The following is a 21,595-nucleotide window of genomic DNA, read 5'->3' on the forward strand; positions in this document are numbered from 1 at the left end:
CTTGCTAGGCAGGTGCTTGACCATCTGAGCTATGCCTCCTGCTCTTTCTTTTTTCTTTTTTTTGCTTTTTAGTTATTTTTCAGATGGGGTCTTGTACTTTTTTCTCCAGGGCCAGCCTTGGACTGTAAACCTCCTACATATGCCTCTTATGTAACTGGGATCATAGGCATGCACCACCATACCTAGCTTGCTTGTTGAGATTGAGATCTTCCTAACTTTTTGCCTGGGCTGAACTTGAAATGTGATCCTCCTGATCTTTGCCTCCTGAGTAGCTGGGATTATAGGCATGAGCCATTGTGCCTGGCCCACAGGTCATTATTTTAATAATAAATGAGACAATATTTGGTTTGGAGGATATAAAGATGACTAAAATGGAAAGACAAATAATTTTTAACAGGTTAAATGCAGACAGAAGCATTGACTTCAAGGACTGAAAAATTTGATTGGGAGATAGACATGAACAGCTCCTTACCAGATCCTGGTAGAAACAAGTGCAATCATATAGGAGAATCATCTTTCTGGGTTTTTCCCTGTCTTTAGTAGGAGGTGATTTACAAATGCTACAGAAGCACAGGCAGTTATTAGGCTTGATCCCAGGTGGCAAGAAGCTAGTAGCTGCAAGTAGCATCACTCAGACAGGTGTAGGCACCCTGGCTACGGCAGACTGTTGGTAAATGCATACAGAGAGTGGGAAGAATTGTGTCTGTGGTAGGAGAATCTCTGATTTGGGATTAGCAAGATCTGAATTCTTGATTTGGTTCTGCTCTGAATCCTGTGGAAAATTTATTTAATACTTTGGGCCTCAATTTCCTTATCTGTGAAACAAAAGTATTGACCTAGAAGATTTTGAAAGTATCATAATTTTTGATTTCGTGAACTGTGGGAAAAGTTCTTACCTACCATCTGGATGTAGAAAGCATGGGGAGCTTTCAAATAAATGAGAAGGAATTCTTGGCTTCTAAATGAGGATGAACCTTGAGGCATATTAGGTACTTCTTACTAGACAGAAAATCAAGATGAGAAGGGAAAGATCTTCACTGAATGAGTTCAAAGGCTCAGCATCACCCCAATAGAGTCTAAGATGGGAAGGCCAGTTTGTCCTCATTTCTGGGGGAGTATTTTCCCTTTACACCTGCCCTGATGGCATACTCACTAACTTCCAAAAGTAAAGTTGTCAGTTTTAATCTTTACATTTATGATTTTATTCAGTCATGTTACACAAAAGGATTCTCGTTTGAAGCAGGGACTTTCTGGAGAATTGAGTGAGTTTGGGTTGACACATCCAAGGGTTGTTAGTTGTATGATTTTACCTGGACTGAGCCATCAAATCTACTTGAAAGCATAGAATGACTGTTCTTTTTAACATGGGAATTTTCAGGCCTCTCAGGCCCAACAAAAAGACCATATTTAGGGAAAGAGTTAAGTGGCTGAGAATAATTAGTGCAAATAAGGGAGAGTGGAGCTGATATTTATGAGGTATACTTCAGGAACCTATGACCTTTGAAGGACAAATGTCCAGAGGGATACCATGGTGTAAGGTAGCTAGTGGGTGAATGAGAAGGTCAAAGAGAAAATTCCATCTAAAAGAATGAATTTCTCGAATAAGCCTCCAACTATCTGCGGAAGTATGGAAAGTGAAAGAAACGTTAAATTAGGGAATCAGACTTTGTAGATTAACTAGATTAGTTTTTAGTTACACAAGGCAATCCAAAATGGTATCGTCAATGGTGAGAAAATGTTTGATTCACTTCTCTGTAAATCAAGAACTTTGGAGTGAAAACCCAAGATTTATGAGAAAAAAAAAAAAACAAAAAACAAGCAGCATTGTCATGGGCTGTAAACCCTATAAGGAACATCTGCTTTCATGTTAACTTATCTTTGGACTTCTTAATAAAGGGATAGAGTCGAGAAGACTTTGACACAAGAAAGTTCTCTGGGTATCCTGCTTATCATTATTGATGATAATAGGTTGAAACCAAGTGATTGTAGGATTCCAAAATTCTGGTTATGGAACCTGTAGCAATGGCTCTGTCAATTGGAACATTCAGTATGCTTCAGGTTCTTGTTAAAACCAGAGAGGTTTACCCCCAATAGTCCTGCCTAAAAGAACCTCCTCCTTCTCTCAGCATCCTGAATAGCAAGCAAGTCTAAGTGCCTATGATTATGTATGGCATAGCTGTTGGATCACATCACGCTCATTATATGAAATTGGAAGGGATATGGTGTAAGAAAACCACACTGTTCCAGTGGCCCAAGAATGCTGCCTGTCTTAGTAAAGTTATTAAAATAGGGAGGGAATTCAAAGTATGGTTTTTTATATTTGCTCAAATAGGTTTTAGGCAATTTGATCTTAAGGAGGAAATGATGTCTGTTATGAGGAGGATGAAGGACTGTTGTGGAGTGGGCCACAATTCTTCTTCCTATTTGAGGAGTTTACTCTATAGTTGTGGGCCATTCATAAACCTAGAGTGAAAAGATTTTTTAAAATGTAAAAAGCAAATTATTGACACCACACCAAGATTTTTTAATTCTACATCCACTTTTTCCAAACTATTATCAACAGTATGACTCATTCATTGAGCAGGATTCCCAGAGAACCTTCTTAGTATTTAAATCTCACCAACTCTACCCTTTTACTAAGAAGCCCAAAGATGCTTCTTAATATAGAGGTAAATGGTCATTGTAGGGTTTAGAGCCCACAACAATGGCTGCCTTTACTTTTTTCCCTATGAATAATAAAAAGTAAACAAAAAAACCTTAATAATAATAAATAATAAGTAATATAGTAACAAGGACTGTATTTAAGAACTAGAACAAGTAGGGATAGTATGAGAAAACTAATAGGAAAGTAAAAATATGTCAGAATAAGGAAAACCAAAATATAATGTAGAAGATAAAACAAAGAGGCCAGTGGTGAGAAAATTAGAGAATCAGAAAAAACAAAAACAAAAACAAAAACAAGAGTCAAACCAAAATAAGAAAGATGAAAAGAGCCAAAGAGGGAATTTAGAGTATTTTTCTTGCAAATAGTCTATGTATTGTGTGTGATTATCTCTGGTTATGTGGGAGTATATTTTTTCATTATTTGATTTGCTTGCTTGTATTGTATAATCTCTCTGAAATTACCCTACATTGCATCTGTAGTAAAAATTATAAGAAAAGCTACCCCCCAAAACATGAAATTTAAAGATGCAGAAGCAAAAAAAAATTTGATTTGATTAAATGATAAAAACTGTAAGAAAGAGAAACAAAGCAGAAAATAATAAGTATTCCACAAAACAATTGACCAGAAATTAAAGGATTAAAAGAACTAAAAAAAAAAAAACCAAGATTGTTTATACATATTCACCAAATTAACAGTGAAAAAAATTAACTAGTCAAAAAACCCCAGAGAGTTCCTGGGTTAAGGCTCTTTATTAGGGCATATACTGAGGTTCCTTCCTCAACTTGAGCTTCTTACACTTGCCCTTTGGGAGGAGGTCAAGGACAAAGAGCAAGACTCTAGCTTTTATTCCTTGCTTTATATTGAGGGTCCTGACTATTAGGTTGTACTAAAAATGTCCACAAATTGTGTGGCAGAGTCAAATTTCCCTGGCTAACCACATGCATAATAAAGCAGTCATGAGGGCAGGTGCACTGCAGCTTCTGCCAGTAACCTTCAGCGTGGCAGCTCTACATTTGCTCTCATTCTTCATTGTCTTGGCAGTTTTTGTCTCTGCACTGAACTAGCCGAAGGTTGCAAGGACCCAAATACTCAGTGCTTTCCCTGCCAGGGAGAGGAAAGGCCTCCACAAGGGAAAGCAGCACGGAGACTAGGAGTAAGGATGGCAGTGGTTCTCAAAAGTGTGGCCTGCAGTTCAACAGCATAGCCATCCATGTGAGCACCTTAGAACTGTAATTCTCTACTCAGTGTTCGTCAGTTTTAAATTGCTGTGATAAATACCTGAGAGAAACAATTTAAGAGGAAAGATTTATTTTGGCTCAGTGTTTCAGAGGTTTCAGTTCCATGATTGGCTGGCTCCACTGGCTCTAGGCCATGGTGGGACAGAACATGATGGTAGTGGGATCATGTGGTAGAAGAGGCTGCTTACCTACAACAGCCAGGAAACAGGGAGTGAGGCAGGAAGGACAAGATACCCTTCAAAGGCACGGTCCTAATGACCTACTTCCTTCAACCGGACCCCATCTCCCACCACTACCCAATAATGCTCTTACCTTATGAATCAATCCATGCATGGATTGATGAGAGAGCTTCATGATTCAATCAATGATTGAATCCATAGATTTTGGTGGGAAAAGCAAGAAAATTAAGGCACTGGAACCACGGGGACAGTTGTGGGTGTGGGACATGGGCTACAGTCAAAAGACCGTGTTTGAAACTCATCTCAGCCGCTGCCAGCTGAGCGATCTTAACCCTTTTCCTCTTCCTGGCCTTGCTTCCTTAGGCTTAGGTGATGGGGATAATGCCACTTATCCCTTAGAAGGCTGCAAAACAAGTTGATATAAGTGAGTATACCTGACATTCAGCCAATGCTTAATGAATAATTCTTGAAGTTGAATTTAACTGGGGAGTGGAGCTGGGTGGGGTAGAAGGGTGGAGGTGGAGCAGTTCTTGTCACTCTCATGGTGACCTGGCAGATTCAGGCAACTCCTGTCATTGAAACATGCCTTTGGGTATCTGTGGCCTGAAGTTACTTGGACAGGTAAATTTGCAACTTGAACTTATAGAAATAATGAAGCAAATATTTTGCCTATTTTCTGTTAAGCAAAATATCTTGCGAACGACAAAAAAAAATGATAGTTTTTCTCAGTTATAAATTTTGCATGTGATGGGAAAAGAGATTAAGGCACCCCAAGCAAGAGGGAGGATGGGGTATGGAGCAGTGTGGCATAGTGAAAAGTATCATGCACTCGAGGGGGAGAAGACCTGGGTGTGAATTAACCCTGGTCTGTGATTTCTTGCTATGTAACTTTACAAGTTATTTAATCTTTCTAAACTGTAAGTTCTTCATTTCCAAAAAAATAGAGGTAATTCCCTACCTTTCAGAATTGTGAGGATTGCAGAAAATATAAGTGAAAGCACTCCTTAAGATGTCAGGCACAAGATAAAAAATGCTTTCTGAATCTCACTTTGATATCCAGCCTTTGCCCTAACAAAGGTCAAAGGAAGCTACTTCACCTGCACCTGGTCAGTTCTCCATTGGCATTGTTTATTAACAGGATTTGAAGAAGCTGCTACATCTTTAATGTTCCTTTGTGTGTTTCTCTGACATAGCTCCTTTGCATTTGGTTACTTCACATTCCCCCAAGTTTTCCTTGGGTTGGGAGGAATTCTTGCCATGCTGGTAGGTCAACTTCTCTATGCACATAGGATGATGCAGGCCTGTCTCTTTCCTATGTCTGCATTAGGGTCAGGGCAGCTCTTCCCCTCTCCTACTGTCTTGTGTTTAGAGGCCTCTGAGCTAGAGATGGGGATCTCTTTCAAGGCTAAAATGAATACAATTAAGACAAGAAGCAACTGGAAAACAGTGTCATTTCATGGGCACTGATTTTATTGTAAGGCCAAGCGGCCTGCAGAATGGGGATGTTTTTAGTTTCTATAATAGTCTCCTCTAGAGTGATGAGAGAGAGAAAGAAAAATCAAACAGTCCACACTCTTGCCCTGGGCTCCATAATTTGCCTTTTACTTTCTGCATTTTCATATTTGAGTCTGAAGAGCAGAGTACCAAAACAATCAGCAACAGATGTCCTTATGAATCTGCACGGTACATGAATTCAGTTAGCATGCAAATTGTCATCCCAGGGCGATTCCAGGGGACTGCTGAAAAAACAGCAGGCCTGCTCTGCAAAATAGATAGATGGCATGATTAAAATGTCTGGATCCAATCATATGTTTAATTACAACCCCTTTTTTATCTCAACTACAATGACTGGTAGCTATTATGACACAATATTGAAAATGTGTATGACGCATGGTGGCACTTGGAAGGCTGATAGGTGGTCTGTGTTTGATCAAAATGATCAAAGCTCCTCGCCATGGAGAACCCCCTCTCCTTCTCTCTCGTCTGATCCACTTAGACGAGCAAAATATGATTTATAGGAGACAGTTTATGTGACTTTCATTCCCCAAGAGCAGGGGCATAATTTTTGCACCACTATTTCCCCTGGAAACATGGGAGCTTGACAATGCTTATAAACACACAGGGACCAACTTCCCTCCACAGCTGTCTACAAGACATCGCTCTGGCTTCAGCTTTAATTTGCTCATAGGTTCAAACACTTTCAGATTTTATTGTTGCATAATCATAAGAAGATGAAAAAAATCAGCACTGAGTGGAGAAACTCTTGATTATTTCACTCTATTCTTCTACTCAGTTATATTCTTGAGGTTTCAAATGCAACTAAAAGTAAGTGCTCCCATGATGGTATGTTGATGATCTACTTAATTGAAAGAAAAACTGAATTTCACTGTGTAAAGTTGTGGACCTAAAACTAAAAGTGGTATAAGAACTTATATTGAGGGACTTGGCTCAAGTGGTAGAGCACCTGCTTAGCAAACACAAGGCCCTGAGTTCAAACCCCAGTACCACTCAAAAGAAAAAGGTTAGACCAAGAATTTATATTTTAAAATTTATCAGACAAAAATATTTTATCACACATATTATAGCTAGGTAGTAGTATATTTTTCACATTTTGAAGGCTTTTGTATAGAACCTCATATGAAACATAGCTGTGGTTTCTCTTATATGTATTTGTTTCTTTATTTTAGATGCACTCTGCCCCTCAGAACTCTCCTTTTACATTGGTTTTTGTCTAAAGGGAACAAAAGAACTCTGAACTAATAATAAGAAATGGAATTGAGTAGTTTTGTGCTACTGCTTTGTATTCAGTATCCAGCTGGGGACTGCAGGGGCTTTGGTGACTTGTTAAGGCTTGAATCCCACCCTCAAGGGTTTTCAGGGAAGGTCAGGTTCTACAGTGAGTCATAGCTGATAAAGACTCAGTGACAGGAAGATAAGGTGGGAGACAGGGTGCTGGAGAGAGAGGGAGGGGATTAGTATGGTCAGGAAGGTGGGCAGAAAGAAAAGGTCAAATCCTCTAAACTTTCATAAGCTATGTTCTGCTACTACAGGTTCCCAAGAAGGATGGGGTAGGGGTGTGGATTTCAGGGAAAAGAGCACTGTTCGTGTTCTTGGAGTTTGGCTCCAAACTCTTTTATTAATTCTTATCAGTATCAGCTGAGATGGACCTTTGTTGAGTCACATCACTGCTTTTGTATCTGTTATCTCTGGTGTACTCTAAAAATAGACCTATTTAATGCTTCCCTAGCTCAGCCCTTTAGATCCTACACAAACATCTATCTTTCATTAGCTTTTCCCAAGTACCAGACATTGCACTTAGTGGGATTTTTCTCATTTATTCCTCACAAAACTCCCTTTTGAGGTAAGTACCATTTTTCCCAAATTCCAGTGACAAAAGTGAGGCACTGAGAAGCTAAGCCATTTACCCTTGGCTAAGGGCTCAAGCAGCCAATATTCAGAAGCTTGGTACATAGCCACCATATGGAGCTAGTTAAGTGTACACTGCTAGTGAAAAGATAAACTTAAAGAAAGACTGAAAAACTGAAAAAGAGGATGCTTACCCCAGTATGGTCTTATTATATTCCTGCTACTGAAGTTCTAGCCCTTTATAATATTTACCAAATTTTTTCTAGTCTTTTACCATGTCCATTCTTACCCTCCCCTTTGGGAGAAGGATGGAGGTGGGGGGTGTGAGGTGCTCCATGTCATGAAGTATATGCTGTTATAACAGAATGGAAGGTTGATGTTTGAATACTTGAAATAGATCTGAAGATCTGGTCGTTAGAAACATGAGGAGAAACCAACTATGTGGTGAGAAGAAGGCTATTAGGCTTTGAACATGCCCACCCCCCCCAAAAAAAAGTCATGTATTGGACACTGCATCCTCAATGCAACAGTGTTGAGAAAAACATTGTTTTTAGACAGGACCTTGCTGTGTAATCCAGGCTGGTCTCAAACTCATAATCCTCCTGTCTCAGCCTCCTGAGTGCTGGGATTGCAGGTATGTCCTATAATGCTTGCTCAAAGAAGTAAAACTTTTCCAAGTGACTAAGAAGGCAACTCCATACAGCTTTGATGCTGTGTGTGAGTCAGGCACAGCCTGGACCCACCCTGCTCTCTGGTACTTGCAGCCTTTCCTTCAAGATGCCCAGGATATGCATCATGGGGAGGATGAGGTGAGGACTTCTACCTTTCAGGCAGAAATTGTTCAAGTCATGATGGTCATCATCAATACCTTCTATTCCAATAAGGAAGTTTCCTTCAAGAGTTGGTCTCTAATGCTTAGAGAAGATTCAGGATAGATCCTTCCAAGGTGGTAAAGAGTTGAAGCTGATAACATCCCCAGCTCTCAGGAATACAACCTGACTCTGGCAGACACAGGCACTGGCATTACCAAGGCTGACCTCATCAATAATTTGGGAACCATTGCTAAGTCTGCTACTATAGCATTCAGGCTGCTGCAGACATCTCTATGATTGTTAGCTTTTTCCTTCCTGCCTGATGACAGGGAGAGTGGTTATGATCATAAGGTACCACAGTGATGAACAGTATGTCTAGGAGTCTTCTGCTAGGGGTTCTTTCACTATATTCTCTGACCATGGTGAACCCACTGACTGAGGTACCAAAGTGACCCTCTACATTAAAGAAGATCAGAGTACTTAAAGGAGGGGCAGGGCAAAGGGGTGAAGGACTTGCAGTCCATAGGCTATTCCATTACCCTGTATTTGGAGAAGGATGAGAGAAGGAAATCAGTGATGAAGAAGAGGAAGATAAAGGTGAGAGAAGAAGAAGAAAAGAATGATGGGGAGAAGTAAAGAATGAAGATGTAGAGGATGAGAGGAGTAAGATAAGAAAAAGAAAATCAAGATTCTTCAAGGGATTCTGCACACAGAAACTGAAACCCAACTTAACCATGAAAAGACAGGCAGCACAAAACCACAGGAAAAGAAAAAGCAAGAAAGTAGAGAGTAACCTCAACTTAGGTACACACAATCAAACCTTCAAACAACTAAGACAACTAAATGACAGGAATCACCACATACCTATCAGTACTCACACTTAATGTTAACGGACTTAATTCACCCATCAAAAGGCACTGCTTGACGAAATGGATTAAAAAGGAAGATCCAACAATTTGTTGCTTACAGGAGACCCATCTCACCGACAGAAATAAGCATAGGCTTAGGATGAAAGTCTGAAGAAGATTTACCAAGCCAATGGCCCCCGAAAACAGGCAGGAGTAGCAATACTTATCTCTGAAAAAGTAGACTTCAAACCTACATTGATCAAACGAGATAAAGAAGGACATTCCATACTAATAAAAGGGGAAATAGACCAAAAGGAAATAATAATCATCAACCTGTATGCACCCAATGTCAACGCACCCAATTTCATGAAACATACCCTGAAAGACCTAAAAGCATATATTAACTCCAACACAGTGGTTGTGGGAGATTTTAACACCCCATTATCATCAATAGATAGGTTATCCAAACAAAAAATCAATAAAGAAATCCAACATCTAAAATATGCAATAGATCAAATGGACCTAGTTGATGTCTACAGAACATTGCATCCAACTTCTACACAATATACATTCTTCTCAGCAGCCCATGGAACCTTCTCCAAAATAGATCATATCCTAGGGCACAAAGCTAGCCTCAGCAAATATAAGAAAATAGAATTATACTGTGCATACTATCTGACCACAATGCAGTAAAAGTAGAACTCAACAACAAAAGTAAAGACAAAAAACATGCAAACAGTTGGAAACTAAATAACTCATTACTTAATGAACAGTGGATCATCTATGAAATAAAAGAGGAAATTAAAAAGTTCCTGGAAGTCAATGAAAATGAAAACACAACCTACCGGAACCTATGGGACACAGCTAAGGCAGTCCTGAGAGGAAAGTTTATAGCCATGAGTGCATAAATTAAAAAGACTGAAAGATCCCAAATCAATGACCTAATGATACATCTCAAACTCCTAGAAAAACAAGAACAAGCAAATCCCAAAACAAATAGGAGAGAAATAATAAAAATGAGAGCTAAAATCAATGAAATAGAAACCAAAAAAACCATACAAACAATTAATGAAACAAAAAGTTGGTTCTTTGAAAAAATAAACAAGATCGATAGACCCCTGGCAAACCTGACTAAAATGAGGAGAGAAAAAACCCAAATTAGTAGAATCAGGAATGCAAAAGGGGAGATAACAACAAACACCATGAAAGTCCAGGAAAACATCAGAGACTACTTTGAGAACCTATATTCAAAAAAATTTGAAAATCTTAAAGAAATGGACAGATTTCTAGATACATATGACCATCCAAAACTGAACCAAGAGGAAATTAATTACCTGAAAAGATCTATAACAAAAAATGAAATTGAAGCAGCAATCAAGAGTCTCCCCAAAAAGAAAAGTCCAGGACCTGATGGATTCTCTGCTGAATTCTATCAGATCTTTAAAGAAGAACTGATACCAACCCTCCTTAAACTGTTCCATGAAATAGAAAGAGAAGGAAAACTGCCAAACACATTTTATGAAGCCAGTATTACACTTATCCCAAAACCATGCAAAGACACCTCCAAAAAGAGAACTATAGGCCAATCTCCTTAATGAACATTGATGCAAAAATACTCAACAAAATAATGGCAAACCGAATTCAACAACACATCAAAAAGATCATTCACCACGATCAAGTAGGCTTCATCCCAGGGATGCAGGGGTGGTTCAACATACGAAAATCAATAAACGTAATAAACCACATTAACAGAAGCAAAGACAAAAACCTCTTGATCATCTCAATAGATGCAGAAAAAGCCTTTGATAATATCCAACACCATTTCATGATAAAAGCTCTAAGAAAACTAGAAATAGAAGGAAAGTACTTCAACATTATAAAAGCTATATATGACAAACCTACAGCCAGCATTATACTTAACGGAGAAAAACTGAAACCATTCCCTCTAAAATCAGGAACCAGACAAAGATGACCATTATCTCCACTCCTATTCCTAGCCAGAGCAATTAGGCAAGAAGAAGGAATAAAAGGAATACAAATAGGCAAAGAAACTGTCAAAATATCCCTATTTGCAGACGACATGATCCTATACCTTAAAGACCCAAAAAACTCTACTCAGAAGCTTCTAGACATTGTCAATAGCTATAGCAAGGTAGCAGGATATAAAATCAACATAGAAAAATCATTAGCATTTCTATACACTAACAATGAGCAAACTGAAAAAGAATGTATGAAAACAATTCCATTTACAATAGCCTCAAAAAAAAAAAAATCAAATACCTAGGTGCAAACCTAACAAAAGATGTGAAAGACCTCTACAAGGAAAACTATACACTTCTGAAGAAAGAGATTGAGGAAGACTATAGAAAGTGGAGAGATCTCCCATGCTCATGGATTGGTAGAATCAACATAGTAAAAATGTCCATATTCCCAAAAGTAATCTACATGTTTAATGCAATTCCCATCAAAATTCCAATGACATTCATTAAAGAGATCGAAAAATCTACTGTGAAATTTATATGGAAACACAAGACCCCATGAATAGCCAAGGCAATACTCAGTCACAAAAACAGACATGAAGACCAGTGGAACAGAACAGAGGATCCAGATATGAAGCCACACAACTATAACCAACTTGTCTTTGACAAAGGAGCTAAAAATATATGATGGAGAAATAGCAGCCTCTTCAACAAAAACTGCTGGGAAAACTGGTAAGCAGTCTGCAAAAAACTGAAACTAGATCCATGTATATCACCCTATACCAAGATTAACTCAAAATGGATCAAGGATCTTAATATCAGACCACAAACTCTACAGTTGATACAGGAAAGAGTAGAAAATACTCTGGAGTTAGTAGGTATAGGTAAGAACTTTCTCAATGAAACCCCAGCAGCACAGCAACTAAGAGATAGCATAGATAAAAGGGACCTCATAAAGCTAAAAAGCTTCTGTTCATCAAAAGAAATGGTCTCTAAACTGAAGAGAACACCCACAGAGTGGGAGAAGATATTTGCCAGCTACACATCAGACAAAGGACTGATAACCAGAATATATAGGGAACTTAAAAAACTGAATTCTCTCAAAACTAATGAACCAATAAAGAAATGGGCAAGTGAACTAAACAGAACTTTCTCAAAAGAAGAAATTCAAATGGCCAAAAAACACATGAAAAAATGCTCACTATCTCTAGCAATAAAGGAAATGCAAATTAAAACCACGCTAAGATTCCACCTCACCCCTGTTAGAATAGCCATCATTAGCAACACCTCTAACAACAGGTGTTGGCGAGGATGCAGAGAAAAAGGAACCCTCTTACACTGTTGGTGGGAATGTAAACTAGTACAACCACTCTGGAAAAAAATTTGGAGGCTACTTAAAAAGCTAGACATTGATCTACCATTTGACCCAGCAATACCACTCTTGGGGATATACCCAAAAGACTGTGACGCAGGTCACTCCAGAGGCACCTGCACACCCATGTTTATTGTGGCACTATTCACAATAGCCAAGTTATGGAAACAGCCAAGATGCCCCAGCACTGACGAATGGATTAAGAAAATGTGGTATCTATACACAATGGAATTTTATGCAGCCATGAAGAAGAACGAAATGTTATCATTTGCTGGTAAATGGATGGAATTGGAGAACATCATTCTGAGTGAGGTTAGCCTGGCCCAAAAGACCAAAAATCTTAGGTTCTCCCTCATATGTGGACATTAGATCAAGGGCAAACACAACAATGGGATTGGACTTTGAGCATATGATAAAAGCGAGAGCACACAAGGGAGGGGTGAGGATAGGTAAGACACCTAAAAAACTAGCTAGCATTTGTTGCCCTTAACGCAGAGAAACTAAAGCAGATACCTTAAAAGCAACTGAGGCCAATAGGAAAAGGGGACCAGGAACTAGAGAAAAGGTGAGATCAAAAAGAATTAACCTAGAAGGTAACACACATGCACAGGAAATCAATGTGACTCAATGCCCTGTATAGCTATCCTTATCTCAACCAGCAAAAACCCTTGTTCCTTCCTATTATTGCTTCTACTCTCTCTACAACAAAATTAGAAATAAGGGCAAAATAGTTTCTGCTGGGTATTGAGGGGGTGGCGGGAGAGGGAGGAGGCAGAGTGGGTGGTAAGGGAGGGGGTGGGGGCAGGGGGGAGAAATGACCCAAGCCTTGTATGCACATATGAATAATAAAATAATTTTAAAAAACCAGAGAAGTATATGGATCACAAAGAACTGTATATGATCAAGGCTATTTGGAGCAGAAGCCCTGATGACATCTCCTGGGAGAAACATGGAGAATTGTACAAGAGTCTCAACAATGCTGGGTAGGCCACTGGCAATCAAGAACTTCTCTGTAGAAGGCCAGGTGGGACTCAGGGCATTGCTGTTCATCCCTAGTGGGCTGCCTTTCACCTTTTTGTCCATCATGTGTTTATCATGGACAGTAGTGATGAGTTGATACCAGAAGAATGTATTAGTTTTCTCGTGGTTGACTTTGAGGACCCACCTCTGAACATCTCCTGAGAAATGCAATGGAGCCAAGCCTTGAAAGTTATTCCCAAAATTATTGTTAGGACGTGCCTTGAACTCTTCTCTGAACTGGCAGAAGACAAGGAGAACTATAAGAAATTCTAAGAGGCATTCTCTGGAATCCATAAGGACACCATTAACTGGTGATGCTTCTCTGAGCTGCTGAGATGAGGTATTGCCTCTATCAGAGTATGTTTCTCACATGAAGGAGATGCAGAAGTCTATCTATTGTAGCACTGGTGAGAGAGAAAAAGCAAATGGCCAACTGTGCCTTTGTGGAGCAAGCAAGGCTTTGAGGTAGTGTATATGACTGAGCCTGTTGACCACCACGGCATGCAGCAGCTCAAGGAGCTTTGTGGAAAGAGCCTAGTCTCCATGACCAAGGAAGGTATGAGCTCCCGAAGGATGAGGACAGCAAGGTGGAGTTTTCCACCTGCTGCAAGTTCAGGAAAGAAATCTTGGATGAGACAAGGAAACAGACAACAACAAATGCTGGTAAGGATGGAGGGAGAAAGTACCCTCATATGCTGTCAGTGGAATGTAAATTAGTGCAACTAATATGGAAATAAATATGGAGGCTCCTCAAGAAAAGTAAACATGGACTTACCTTATGACCCTCCATACCACTTTTGGGCATGTATCTGAAAGAGTGTAAGTCAATACACAAGAGCAACACCTGAATTTATAGCTCTGTTCATAATTTCCACAGTTTAATGGAAATCAGTGAAGGTGCCCAACAACTGATGGATGGATAAGGAAAAGTATGCACACACACACACACACACACACACACACACACACACGCACACACGTATAAACACATATACCATGTGATATTACTCAGCCCTCAGCCTAAAGAAAAATGAAATCATATCATCTGCAGGAAAATGGATGGAACTGGAGATCATCATGTTGAACAAGACAAGCCATGCTCAAAAAGACAAATAGTGCATGTTCTTGCTCATTTGTGGAATCTAGCCCTAAAATGATGATGATGATGCTAGTGGGACAAAAGAGGGACTGTCTGGAGAGGATAACAGGGAGGGAAGGAAAGGTTACTGAAGGAGGAAGAGGGTGGAGGTATGCTATAAAGACAACATAATGAAACTCACCAAACATTGTTGGAAGAAGAGGGGAGGTGAGAGAGGAGGATATAATGCAGGGGTGAACTCGTTCAAAATATGCTGTACACATGTGTAGAATTATCACAGTAAACCCTCTCCTATTATTAATGTATGGTAATTCAAAAATAAAATGCAATAAAAAGAAATGTGATTGAGAAGGTGACAATCTCCACTAGGCTTGTGTCTTTACTCTGCTGCACTGTGACTAGTACCACAGCTAGCAAGCAGTGGGTCATGAAAGCACAAGCACTTTGAGACAACTCTACAATGAGCTAATGATGGGCAAAAAGCACCTGGAGATTAGCTCCCAGCCACCCCATTGCGGAGACACTGAGGCAAAAGGGTGTGGTGGACAAAACAAGGAGGTCCAGGACCTGGTGGTGCTACTGTTTGAAACTATGCCGTTCATTTCTGGCTTCTCACTCAAGGATCCCAGACCCACTCCAGCCACACCTACTGCATGACCAAGCAAGGTCCACACATGACAAAGGTGATGTGACAAAGCTTGGATGTAGCTCAGTGGTACAGCACTTGTGCAGTATGCTCAAGGCCCCAGGGTCAATCCCCAGCACTGAAAAAACAAAACAAAACAAGAACAAAAAAGAAGTGAAGTAACACAGAGGAACCCAGTTCTATAGTTTCTGATGAGACTCCACTGCCCACAATAACAAAGATGTGTCTTGCATGGAAAAAGTAGATTATGAATTTCTACTTGGAAAACTTGTGTCCTCTTTATAGTGTCCCCAAGGCTCTACAGCACCTCTGAGTGGCCATGTCCCAGCAGGCTCCCTTTGCTGGTGTCTAGTGTCTTACCCCACCTTATGCATCTAAGGCAGGAAAAAGGGGCTTTGAATTCATCTCCTCCCTGATTTGATGACAAAGGTGGATGCTGGATGCTGTGTTATTTTTGTGGTTGGTTGTTTTGTTCTGAAATTAAAGTACATAAAGTAAATAAGATGCAGTTTAAAAATAAAAGAGGTAAACTGAGTGTGGTGGCATACACCTGTAAATTCAGCATTTAGGAGGCAGAGGCAGGAGGATTGTGAGTTTGAGGTCAACCCAGGCTACATAAAGAGACTGTCTCAAAAAGAAAAAGATGGTTTGCTCTACTCTTATGAATGGACTAATGTTGCTACTGGTTTGTTACCATGAGTGTGGGTTTATTATAAAAGTGAGTTCATCCCTCTCTCATGTTTTCTCTCAGTTTCCTTGCCTTTTTGTCAAGGGATGGTGTAGCATGAAGGCTATCACCAGATGCTGTCACCTTAATATTGGACTTCCCAGCCTCTGAAACTGTGAGAAATCAATTCCTCTCTCTGGTACTGGATTATAGTAGGAAAAAACAGGCCAAGACAGAAGGCATACTTGATTTATGTAGAAAGGGTGTCTGGAAGAATGGGGAAATCAGTGTGAATAAAATTGAAGAGTTAGGACCAGTGCAGAGTGTCTCTGGACTTAAGCAGATAATCCCAGCATGGATGGATGGCTTGTGAAAAGGATGGGAGGAACATTTTGTGGGAAGTCACATCAGGTTCTTTTACCTTTCCAAATGGCAGGCACCCTGTCCCCATTTGTGGGCTGAGGGGATTTTGAAAGAGGTGGATATAAGATAGTGTGGCCAAGGGCTCTCAGACAGCCCCACAGTGGGGATGATGCTGGGGATTGGTAGAGGGTAGGGGTTAGAAGGGAATCTTCAGAGTCCCCACAACTTGGTCTCCTGTTCTTTCTAGTTTCCCAAGAAGCCAGTTGGTCTGCTTCTAGGCCTTCAAAGATGACAGCCAGCAAAATTTGTTGGTAGGAGGTGGCAGAATGTCTCAATCACCTTGGCTACATGAGTGCCTAAAGAATACCAGATACTTTTATTCTGTAAGAAACTGCTTTGTCACTTGCTTGTCTTGGTAAAGCAAGGAAATAGTCACTAAATATCATGGTTCTCAGGGATTTTACAGGTCTCCTATGCTCTGGGGGACTAGATCAAAACTCCACAGAACAGTCTGTCTATACATTGACTGTGATGTGCACTTCAAACTCAGCCACCTCGTGATAAAAGCAAGGCTTGACTGAAATAATGCTTTATACTTTCTAAGTGCAGGTTGCTTTTGTGTGTACTCAAATATGAGCTGATTATCTCACCATTAGTCCAAATATGAGCTGATTATCTCACCATTAGTCCAAATATGAGCTGATTATCTCACCATTAGTCAAATCCAGCTGTGCATTGGTTTCTAGGGCTGGATGGATCTGTACTCCCCTAGCCACACCTCATGCCTGCACCTTGCACTCATTCTCTCTCCTACCAGTGCAGCTTTGTTGTGAATCTGGGTTATGGGTCATTATGTGACTCCTCTGCCATCACAATCTAAGTCAAACTTTCAGGCATAATGAAAAAAATACTTTCTAATCTTGGTGTTCATCTAGAACTTTCTCAAAGGAAGCCTAAATATCTAAAGGAAGACTGAAAAAACTTATAAAACATTTAATTTAGATCATATTTTAAAACTCTAGCCCTATGATATCACTGTTAGATTTCTGAGGCTGCCATAATGAATTATCACAAATTAGGTGACTTACAGCAATAGAAATATGTTCTGTCAGTTCTGGAGGCAAGAGATCTGAAATCCAGGGTTCGCAAAGCCATGATCCCTCCAAAAACTTCAGGGAAGAATCCATTCTTGCCTTTTCCAGCTTCTTCTGACTCCACCCTCCCCATTTTATTTCTTAAATGCTCCCAATGAAGCCTATTCCCCAATCCAAGGAGTTGTCTTGAAACTTCTGTTGTATGCCAGTTCTGTTAGTATCCAATCTCTCAAACACAGTGCAAAGCCTCTCTGACTACAAGCCACCTGCAAGGCAGCCTGCAGGGGACTCTTGCAAGAGCAGGTAGTATCTTGGCCATGGAAGTGACCCCAAATGCATGGTTCCCAGTACTTGATGGGCCAGAGTGTCCTCCTGACCCTCCTCATCTGACACCGAATCAGAATCATCTTCGGACTGAATTTTACTTTTAAGGTGGGGCTGATGGCTCAGCAGCTCTACCGCCTACAGCATCTTGTTACTGCCTGTCACACTCCTGTACCACTGGTTGTAAGGGATGAGTCCCACATCCTGGCTCGGCTACAAGGAGGAAAATATTTACTTCTTACTTCTATTTCCTTACTCTATTATAACCTCTATATTATATATATTATAATATATATATTAACCTATATTTCTTCTCTATTATCTTATATTTCTTCTACCATTCTGCTGTAATTCTTCTACTGCTCTACATTAATTCTTCTTCTACCTCTCTACTGTAATTCTCTACCATATTCTACATATAACTTCTACCATATAATTCTTCTACAGTGTTCTACCATGTAATTCTACATTATAATTCTTAATTCTTCTACCTTATAATTCTTCTATCTTATATAATTCTTCTATATTTTTTCTTTTACCTAACTTTAACATAGCTTTTCAAAAGCCTTTATATAGAGTTTCCCAAGTTTTTACACCTGACTGTATTCAATTCACTCTCCCTCTCACTTTGCCTATTTTTCTGTTCCTTGCTTATTTTTCATTTCTCTATTATGCACCTGCTTCCTGGAGAGTGTCTCCTCGTCTCAGGCTTTGAGTTCCCCCATAGTTAAGTCCCTGTAGTTATGTCCCTGTTCAGACACCACCTGGAGTGAACTTTCTCTCACTCCTGTTTCTACTGAACCTAACTGGGCCTAACTGAGGGTGACGGGAGGTACAGAAAGGATACAGGATAGACAGACAGACAGACAGACAGAAAGTTGGGGCCAGGTGTGTTAGGCACTTGGGTGGAGATGCACAACAGCCTCATTGCTTCTTATCTCTATTAATCTCTTCTCTTTACTCTGCTCCTTTTCTCTATCTTTTATTTAAGGCCTTACTCTCTTATAATACTTTAAAACCTTGCTTCTAAAAGTCTTCTTTTCTATTCTTTAAAGTCTCTTTCCTCAGACTTGCTCTGTTCCATGTTCTCTCTTTAGCTTTCTTAAAGCCTCGGTGCTCAGATTTGCACTGTCCCATGTTCTCTTTAGCTTCTCTTTAGCTTAGCTTTTCTAAAGCCTATGTAAAAAGTTCTCGGTGCAAACTTGCCCTTTCCCATATTCTCACTTTAGCTTTCTTAAAGTCCTCAGCCCTTATACTTGGAGACAATCAACAGCGGCTGTTCCCTCACAAGCTGCCAACCAATTCTATCCACCCCTCTTTAGCAATTCCTCTTTGGCAATTCCCCTTCAGCAACTCTTTTCCCTTCAGCAATTCTCCCTTCAGCAATTCATTTTCCCCCTTCAGCAATCTCCCTCCAGCAATTTCCCTTCAGCCAAAACTCCCCCATCCAAAAGCCTCCCTTCATCAAAGAGCCTTGTGTTCTCTTCAGCAAGTCTTTTATACCCAGTGGTAAACAAGGAGATGGAGCACAGTTCTCAGGGAGGGGTGTGACATTGTAACAGGAGAAACTTACATTACACAACTTAGGAAAAGCAGCTGAGCTGTATCTCGCCTTTTCGCTTTCTTCTGAGGCTGGGGCTGTGTCAAATCTCAGCCTACAGATTATTTGACATGAGTATCTTAGGAAAAGCAGCTGCTCTGCATCATATTCTTGCCCTATTCTGTTGCTAGGGCTGTGCCAAACCCAGCCTGCAGAACATTGAGTACAACTGTGCTCCTATTCCCCTCCCCACACCACCCAATACTTGGTTACGGCTATAGAACTTCAGTTTTTGCCCTTGTCTTCATATGGTCTTCTCCACTCTGTTTCTGACTTCTCTCTGTCTCTTTTAAAGACACTTGTAATTGGATTTTGGGTCCACTCAGATAATCCAGAATAAGATGATTCTCAAGGTCTTTAACTTAATCATATTTGCAAGGATCGTTTCTCTAAATAAGATCACATACATTCACAGGTCTTAGGGGTGAGGATGTGGACATATCTTTTTGAGGGCCACCATTCAACATACAAAAATCATACTCCCTAAATAGGGTGATTTTTTGAAATGATTACACTTTACAACTGTAATATCAAATGCTTACAACATTATAATTTTTAAGATGTAGAATGATTCAAGAACATTCCCAGTCCAGGAAAATGACTAGGAAAGTTATCTCCACTTCTCTACATGTTAAAACTCCAGGTTTAAGACCTGAGTGAATTATAACCAACTATATTCAGGTCTCTCCTTTGCTTGACTCTTAGCTCCTTCCTTTCACCTTATGTCACTAATCACTCCAGATGATGGGAAGATCAACTGGCATGGAACCTTCTACGTAAACTGAAGGCTAGTATGAAAATATAAGACAGAGGAATTTCATGCTGTTAGAAGGATGTGAGAATTGCCAAGTGTTTCACTTTTGCAGGGCGGGGGGAGATGCTACAAAGATGCATTTCAGTCTAGGAAACTATCAGAATCAAACATTTTAGTCTGAAGCCACTAGCTTTGGGTTAGCAGAATTTCCTCCTAAACAACATCTAAAGATAGAGTAATAGAAGGGGAGTGGATATGATCAAAATATATTATATGCATGTATAGAAATGTTACAATAAACCCCATTGTACAATTTAAAAATCTACAGATAAGATGTTGGAAAATAAAAAGACTAGTTCCTTTGCAGTTCATGCTTTTGGCCTCAGAAAATAGCTTTGCATAGAAAAACTGTCTTTATTTGGGCATCTGTAACTGTGCTTTCTGTCATTCAGCACTTAACTGCCTGACGTTACAAAGAGGAATCAGCAGTTTATGAAAGCCCAACAGATTTATGAGAGGATGGCTGTGTTGGATAAACACATTCAACTTCAGAGTTTTTATCATTAAAAAATCATACACCAGAAAAATTTTAATGCACAGAGATAATCTTTAAATTAAAGTGGTATGACCAGACTTTCAAAGCCATTTATTTTAATAGTGTCTCATTAGCTGTTAAAAAAACCTCCCAAAACTTTTAAGTTGCTATTTTATCTTACAAATGTTAAGTATTCTTTGTAGACAGGAACTGTCTGTTAAAGTAATATTTGACATCTAGTGAATCAAAAATACTTTACAATGAAAGGTTGACATCTGTTTACTATATAAAAAAGGGTGCTGTGTGTTTTTACTGGAAGAATTTTCCTTTAATAAGGCAGCCAAAAGTCATCTACACACACCAAATCCATTTACAGCCAAAACCTGTTGAATACCAATGCAGACTCATGGATGCTAAGCAATTCAATTTTGTCTTTTTTCATCATTATCTTGATTTTGGCATTGAATTTATATAGGGATTTTTTTTTAAGGAAAAGGATATAACAGCAATTAAACAAGACTGAGTTAATTGTTTATTTGGCAAACTTCAATGTTTTTAGTGCTTTCAAGTTTGATTACAATATATTGGCAATTGGTCTTTTTTATTTAGGAAAATCAAACTGTACCTGAGGTCTTTGTAGCAAATGCAGTCTGTATGTTTGGCCAATTCTACCTGAGTTCTATTTAAACCACAACAATTAGGAGGAAATCAGGCTGAAAGCAGTTAGTTTGGTGGAGAGTTGAAATCCGTGTGTAATCTCATACAGGTGCTGCTTCCTGTGCTCTGGAAAATCCCTCATCACAAAACAGGCCAACTGAGCCACACCTGGATTTAAGCAAAACATCTGGACCTACTCTTTCTTACTCACTCATGTTCTTCAAATCTTCCCTAAACAAATGGTGCTTTTGCACAGATCTGACACTAGAGATTTGTAAGCCCAACGTGCACTGCCAAATTCAGTTTGATACAAAACACAGCTACTCTTCTTGAGTCAAATACATTATAGATATGATACCCCAGTCACATATTTCAAT

The 21,595-nt window shown here is 39.6% G+C and overlaps 1 pseudogene; it reads left to right on the forward strand.

Moving 5' to 3' along the window:
* The window catches only part of LOC109680032 (heat shock protein HSP 90-beta-like), a 36,312-nt pseudogene extending 18,533 nt beyond the window's left edge, over window positions 1-17,779 (forward strand).
* Window positions 17,780-21,595: the final 3,816 nt, after the last annotated feature.

The sequence above is a fragment of the Castor canadensis genome, chromosome 3 (assembly GCF_047511655.1).
Source record: "Castor canadensis chromosome 3, mCasCan1.hap1v2, whole genome shotgun sequence".
Lineage (NCBI taxonomy): Eukaryota > Metazoa > Chordata > Mammalia > Rodentia > Castoridae > Castor > Castor canadensis.